Source organism: Nycticebus coucang, chromosome 13, assembly GCF_027406575.1.
Source record: "Nycticebus coucang isolate mNycCou1 chromosome 13, mNycCou1.pri, whole genome shotgun sequence".
Lineage (NCBI taxonomy): Eukaryota > Metazoa > Chordata > Mammalia > Primates > Lorisidae > Nycticebus > Nycticebus coucang.
In genome coordinates this window covers 102,969,324-102,975,620 of record NC_069792.1, presented here as the reverse complement: position 1 = coordinate 102,975,620, position 6,297 = coordinate 102,969,324, and the positions used below count along the sequence as shown (strand labels likewise).

The 6,297-nt window shown below is 51.2% G+C and overlaps 1 protein-coding gene across 1 annotated transcript in view; it reads left to right on the top strand.

Annotated features, from left to right (window-relative positions):
- ZNF250 (zinc finger protein 250) overlaps window positions 1-4,840 on the top strand; it is a 124,016-nt gene extending 119,176 nt beyond the window's left edge. Inside the window, exon 7 of the transcript XR_008373741.1 lies at window positions 4,771-4,840. The gene's annotated coding sequence lies outside the window, so the exon portion shown is untranslated. The remainder of the gene's footprint in view (window positions 1-4,770) is intronic.
- Window positions 4,841-6,297: the final 1,457 nt, after the last annotated feature.

The window sequence follows — 6,297 nt, the reverse complement described above, 5'->3', positions numbered from 1 at the left end:
TGTCTCAAAAAAAAAAAAAAAGAACGTGAAGGGTGCCTAGCTGAGAGCACATCCCTTCTCTGTGATCACTCCAGGCCTCAGCTTTGTAAGCAGAAGTTGAATTCTGATGTAATCTGCCACTGCAGCAGCCGGGACTGCATCCGTCTGCTTCCCTCAGAGAATCTAACCTAAGCTGCTCTCCAGGGGTCCATGCACAACATGAGCCCAGGGGCAGTGCTGACCTTGGCCCTGCCCCCAGCATGCTGCTCATTCCACTGTGAGCCTTGCTTCTGTCAGTCTGTCTCCTGTTGTAACCCTAGGAGACCTGATCTCTGATGTCTGCCAATAATTACAGGGAAATATTTGGGCCCAAAAGCCTCCTACCACTTTGTGGCCTCTTCTTCCCACATACAAATGTGTAATCCAGAGAGGTTACACAGGTTGTGCTTGGTTGAATGCCACAGTGTGGCCACTGAGACGCCACAGCCTCAATCACTGTGTGTGGTATAACCCAAGAGCAATTTAGGCGTCTATCCGGTGGAGACAGGTGTGCTGGTCCACGTGTTTGCAGGTTTGGTGGATTTGGCTGGTGCATGGGGCACAGCAGAGTCCAGGATGGTTGTGGTCACCCTAGTGTCTTTCTTCACAGCCTGTGGGCGGAGGTCTGCATGACTACCGTGCATGTACCCGTCTGCAGTGCTGGTCCCAGGGCCACAATTCTGCTTGTTGCCCCCTCCCTGCACTTCTGGGGGCTGTTCTCCACAGCCATGAAGTCAGTGCCCACCTCAGTGGCAGTGACTTTGCTCCTTACCTCGCTGCCCAAACACTGGGGTACACACATGTTGTTCCTGCCTTGTCCTGCAGGCTTCCACAGGGGAGCTTGGCAGCTGCCATGCTCAACCAGCCTGTCACCTTCAGGTCTAGTAGAGGATGTGACAGACTTTTCCTCTAATGTGCTGTGTTTTAGGCTTGTGGGACAAGAATTAAGGTACTAGTGACCATGACATGGTGCCCGCCACCCGCAGCACCCAGGACTGGCCTCTCGAAATGCTGCTCACAGAGTCTGACTCTACCTCCTTGGCCTCCTCCCGTCCCTCATTAGGCCACTTCTATTTCATGATGGGGACAAAGGCAGTGGAAGGTCATGCCCTGAGCATAATGCTGCTTTCTGTACTCGAACAGCAGCGGCCAGGGGCAGGGGTTCAGAATACCACTACAGCACCTGGACTCTCTGTCTCACAGGGTCCCTGGAGGCTCAGAGCTCCACCTTGGGTGCCACCCTGCTTCTGATTGACCCTTGTTCAGGAATTCCTCTAAAGCAACAGTTCTCAACCTGTGGGTTGTGACCCACAGAAACTGTATTAAAGGAACTGTATTAGGAAGGCTGAGACCCACTGCTCTAAAGAATCTGCTTCTCTACTGCTACTATAAGTCCTGCCCTTCAGTCAAAACCACTTTGACCAGGTTCGGCATCCGTAGCTCAGTAGTTACTGCGCCAGCCACATACACCAAGGCTGCGGGTTCGAACCCAGCTTGGGCCAGTTAAACAACAATGACAACGGCAACAACAAAAAATAGCCAGGTGTTGTGGCGGCCACCTGTAGTCCCAGCTACTTGGGAGGCTGAGCCAAAAGAATCACTTAACCCCAAGAGTTTGAGGTTGCTGTGAGTATGATGCCACGGCGATCTCCCCAGGGCAGCATAATGAAACTGTCTCAAAAAAAACCACCTTGGGCAGCGCCTGTGGCCCAAGGAGTAGGACACCAGCCCCATGTACCTGAGGTGGAAGGTTCAAATCCCCCTCCAGCCCAAAACTGCAAAAAATAAAAAAAAAATAACATCTTGGCTCTGCGCCTGTGGCTCAAGTGGCTAAGGTGCCAGCCACATACACCTGAGCTGGCGGGTTCGAATACAGCTCAGGCTTGCCAAACAACAATGATGGCTGCAATAAAAAAATAATCGGGCATTGTGGCAGTCACCTGTAGTCCCAGCTACTTGGGAGGTGGAGGCAGGAGACTCAATTGAGCCCAGGAGTTGGAGGTTGCTGTGAGCTGTGATGCCACAGCACTCTTCCCAAGGTGACAGCTTGGGGCTCTGTCTCAAAAAATAAATAAATACATAAATAAATAAATAAACCATCTTGACCCAAGTCCTGCCCTTGTGCAGATTCACTTAGCATACTGGCCTTTCCCTGAGGGAGACTTCAGCTGTCTGCACTAACCTTCCCTAGGTGTGTAAGGCCTGTGTCTGGGCAGGTGGTGTTGTGGACCCGCCTCACTGAGGCCTGAGACAAGTCCCTATAACCTGTTTCTTTCTGAAGCTGGGTAAGCCACTTTCTTCAGCCTCTTAGCTGCATCAGACTTTGGGGGTAGGTTTGCACAGACGTGCCAGAGGAACATTGCCCTAGATCAGGGTCTGGCAAACCAGGGCTTTGCTGCTTTCTGTGGTCTAAGAACTAAAAATGGGGCCATGGGCAATGGCTCACCTCTGTAATCCCAGCACTGTGGGAGGCTAAGGCTGGTGGTTTGCCTGAGCTCACAGGTTTGAGACCAGCCTGAGCCAGAGCGAGACCCTGGCTCTAAAAATAGCCGGGCATTGTGGCAAGCGCCTATAGTCCCGACTACTTGGGAGGCTGAGGCAAAGGGATTGCTTGAGACCAAGAGTTTGAGGTTGCTATGAGCTTTGATGGCACAGCACTCTACTGAGGGTGACAGAATGAGACTCTTCCTTAAAAAAAAAAGAAAAAGAAGGCTTGGCAGTAGCACAAGTGCACAAGTGTAGCACAGTGGTTACGGTGCCAGCCACATACACTGAGGCTGAAGGGTTCAAACCGTGCCTGTGCCAGCTAAAACAATGACAACTGCAACAAAAAATAGCCAGGCATTATGGCAGGCACCTGTAGTCCCAGCTACTTGAGAGGCTGAGGGAAAAGAATCTCTTAAGCCCAAAGTTTGAAGTTGCTGTGAGCTGTGATGCCATAGCACTCTACCGAGGGTGACACAATAAGGCTCTGTCTCAAAAATAAATAAATAAAAATAAAAGGTGATAAGAAAAAGAAAGGGCGGCACCTGTGGTTCAGTCGGTGCGGTGCCGGCCCCATATACTGAGGGTGGCGGGTTCAAACCCGGCCCCGGCCAAACTGCAACCAAAAAATAGCCGGGTATTGTGGTGGGCGCCTGTAGTCCCAGCTACTCAGGAGGCTGAGGCAAGAGAATCACGTAAGCCCAGGAGTTGGAGGTTGCTGTGAGCTGTGTGAGGCCACGGCACTCTACCGAGGGCCATAAAGTGAGACTCTGTCTCTACAAAAAAAAAAAAAGAAAAGAAAAAGAAGGGAAAAAGAAAAAAAAAGGAGGAACTGGGAGGGGAGGCAGTGTGGCAAATGATTACATTCTTGTGTTGCTCTTCATTAGTGATCAGTAAATCTTTTTTTTTTTTTTTTTTTTTTTTTTTTGGTAGAGACAGAGTCTCACTCTATGGCCCTCGGTAGAGTGCCGTGGCCTCACACAGCTCACAGCAACCTCCAACTCCTGGGCTTAAGCGATTCTCTTGCCTCAGCCTCCCGAGTAGCTGGGACCACAGGCGCCCGCCACAACGCCCGGCTATTTTTTGGTTGCAGTTTGGCCGGGGCCGGGTTTGAACCCGCCACCCTCGGCATATGGGGCCAGCGCCTTACCGACTGAGCCACAGGCGCCGCCCGATCAGTAAATCTTTTATGTAATACAAATTGAACATTCGAAAAAGGAGTGGGGGAAAGAAAGTCAAGGTGTGTTCAGAATAGGCAGAGGAGTGGCCAGTCTCCCATCCTGGACTCACCATTGGAGACAAACTGGCAGCTGACATCATCAGTGTGGAACTTCACAGAACTCAGGCTCAAGAATTGGCACATTCTGGGTGGTACCTGTGGCTCAGTGAGTAGGGTGCCAGCCCCATATACGGGGGGGTGGTGGGTTCGAACCTAGCCCTGGCCAAACTGCAACAAAAAAATAGCCAGGCATTGGCTCTGCGCCTGTGGCTCAATTGGCTACAGCACCAGCCACATACAACTGAGCAGGCGGGTCCGATTCCAGCCTGGGGCACACCAAACAACAATGACGGCTGCAACCAAAAAATAGCCGGGCATTGTGGCAGGCATCTGTAGTCCAGCTACTTGGGAGACGGAGGCAGGAGAATCACTTGAGCCCAGGAGTTGGAGGTTGCTGTGAGCTGTGATGCCAAGGCATTCTACCCAGGGCAACAGCTTGAGATTCTGTCTCAAAAAAAAAAAAAAAAAAGGGTGGCACCTGTGGCTCAAAGGAGTAGGGCGCTGGCCCCATATACCGGACGTGGAACTGCAAAAAAAAAATAGCCGGGCATTGTGGCAGGGGCCTGTACTCCCAGCTTCTCCGGAGGCTGAGGCAAGAAAATTGCCTAAGCCCAGGAGTTGGAGGTTGCTGTGACCTGTGATGCCACAGCACTCTACTGAGAGCAACAATATGAGACTCTGTCTCTTAAAAAAAAAAAAAAAAAAATTGGCACATTCATGTTCTGTGGAGGGCCACACACCTGCGAGGCACAGGGCAGCTCCTCGAGGGTCTGTGGGGAGAGCCCCCTGGCAGGGAGGGCCTCAGTCAGAACCCAGCTGTGCATAACTCGCCCTCTTCATCTAGGGGAAGGATGGCAGTGCCACATGATTCTGTTCTCAGGCTTGGTTTCCCTTTTGGAAACATGCATTTTGGGGAGTCCCAAGATTTCATTTTTCCTTCACGAGGATGAGTCCTTTTTTAGCTTCTTCGTTTGAAAAAGAGGCATGAGGGGGCGGCGCCTGTGGCTCAAGGAGTAGGGCGCCGGTCCCATATGCCAGAGGTGGCGGGTTCAAACCCAGCCCCGGCCAAAAAAACACAAAAAAAAAAAAGAAAGAAAAAAAGGCATGAGGGCGGCGCCTGTGGCTCAGTCGGTAAGGCGCCGGCCCCATATACAGAGGGTGGTGGGTTCAAACCCGGCCCCGGCCAAACTGCAACCAAAAAATAGCTGGGCATTGTGGCAGGTGCCTGTAGTCCCAGCTACTCCGGAGGCTGAGGCAAGAAAATCGCCTAAGGCCAAGAGCTAGAGGTTGCTATGAGCTGTGATGCCACAGCACTCTACTGAGGGCGACAAAGTGAGACTCTGTCTCTAAAAAAAAAAAAGAGAGAATTTCCAGGGCAGCACCTGTAGCTCAGTGGGGAGGGTGCTGGCCACATGCACCGAGGCTGGTGGGTTCGAACCTGGCCCGGGCCAGCTAAAACAATGACAACTACAACAAAATTATAGCCAGGCTTGTGGTGGGCACCTATAGTCTCAGCTACTTGAGAGGCTGAGGCAAGAGAATCGCTTAACCCCAAGAGTTTGAGGTTGCTGTGACCTGTGACACAACAGCACTCTATCCAGGGTGACAGCTTGAGACTCTTTCTCAAAAAAAAAAAAAAAAAAAAAATGGGCGGTGCCTGTGGCTCAGGGAGTAGGGCGCCAGCCCCATATATCGAGGGTGGCGGGTTCAAACCTGGCCCCGGCCAAACTGCAACAACAACAAAAAAAAGTAGCTGGGCATTGTGGCAGGCGCCTGTAGTCCCAGCTACTCTGGAGGCTAAGGCAAGAGAATCACCTAAGCCCCAAAGCTGGAGGTTGCTGTGAGCTGTGATGCCACAGCACTCTACCGAGGGCGACAAAATAAGACTCTGTCTCCAAAAAAAAAAGAATTTCCAGAACTACATTTCAGAATAGATTTTAGAACACTTAATTTCTGTTATAGAGATAGCTAATTAAATTAACCAATAACTTAGACCTGGAGTTGCTTTTTTTTTTTTTTTGTGTAGAGACAGAGTCTTACTGTACCGCCCTCGGGTAGAGTACCGTGTCGTGACACGGCTCACAGCAACCTCTAACTCTTGGGCTTACGCGATTCTCTTGCCTCAGCCTCCCAAGCAGCTGGGACTACAGGCGCCTGCCACAACGCCCGGCTATTTTTTGTTGCAGTTTGGCCGGGGCTGGTTTTGAACCCGCCACCCTCAGCATATGGGGCCGGCGCCCTACTCACTGAGCCACAGGTGCCGCCCTGGAGTTGCTTTTTATATCAACTCTAATACTAATCTCTGATTTATGACATTGAATTGGAACTCTTTGAGCTTTCTGCAAGCTTAAAAAAAATCTGGGGCAAAGTGAAGGGGAAGGACCAGTCAGGTCACAAATCCCCCTTATAGGTGTCTCTCACTCAGAGTGCAGAAATGTTTGTTGAATGAATAATGCATTTGGGGGAGCACCCAGGCTTTGAACTCAGGGCATCAGAGACCCATGGGAGAGGAAATC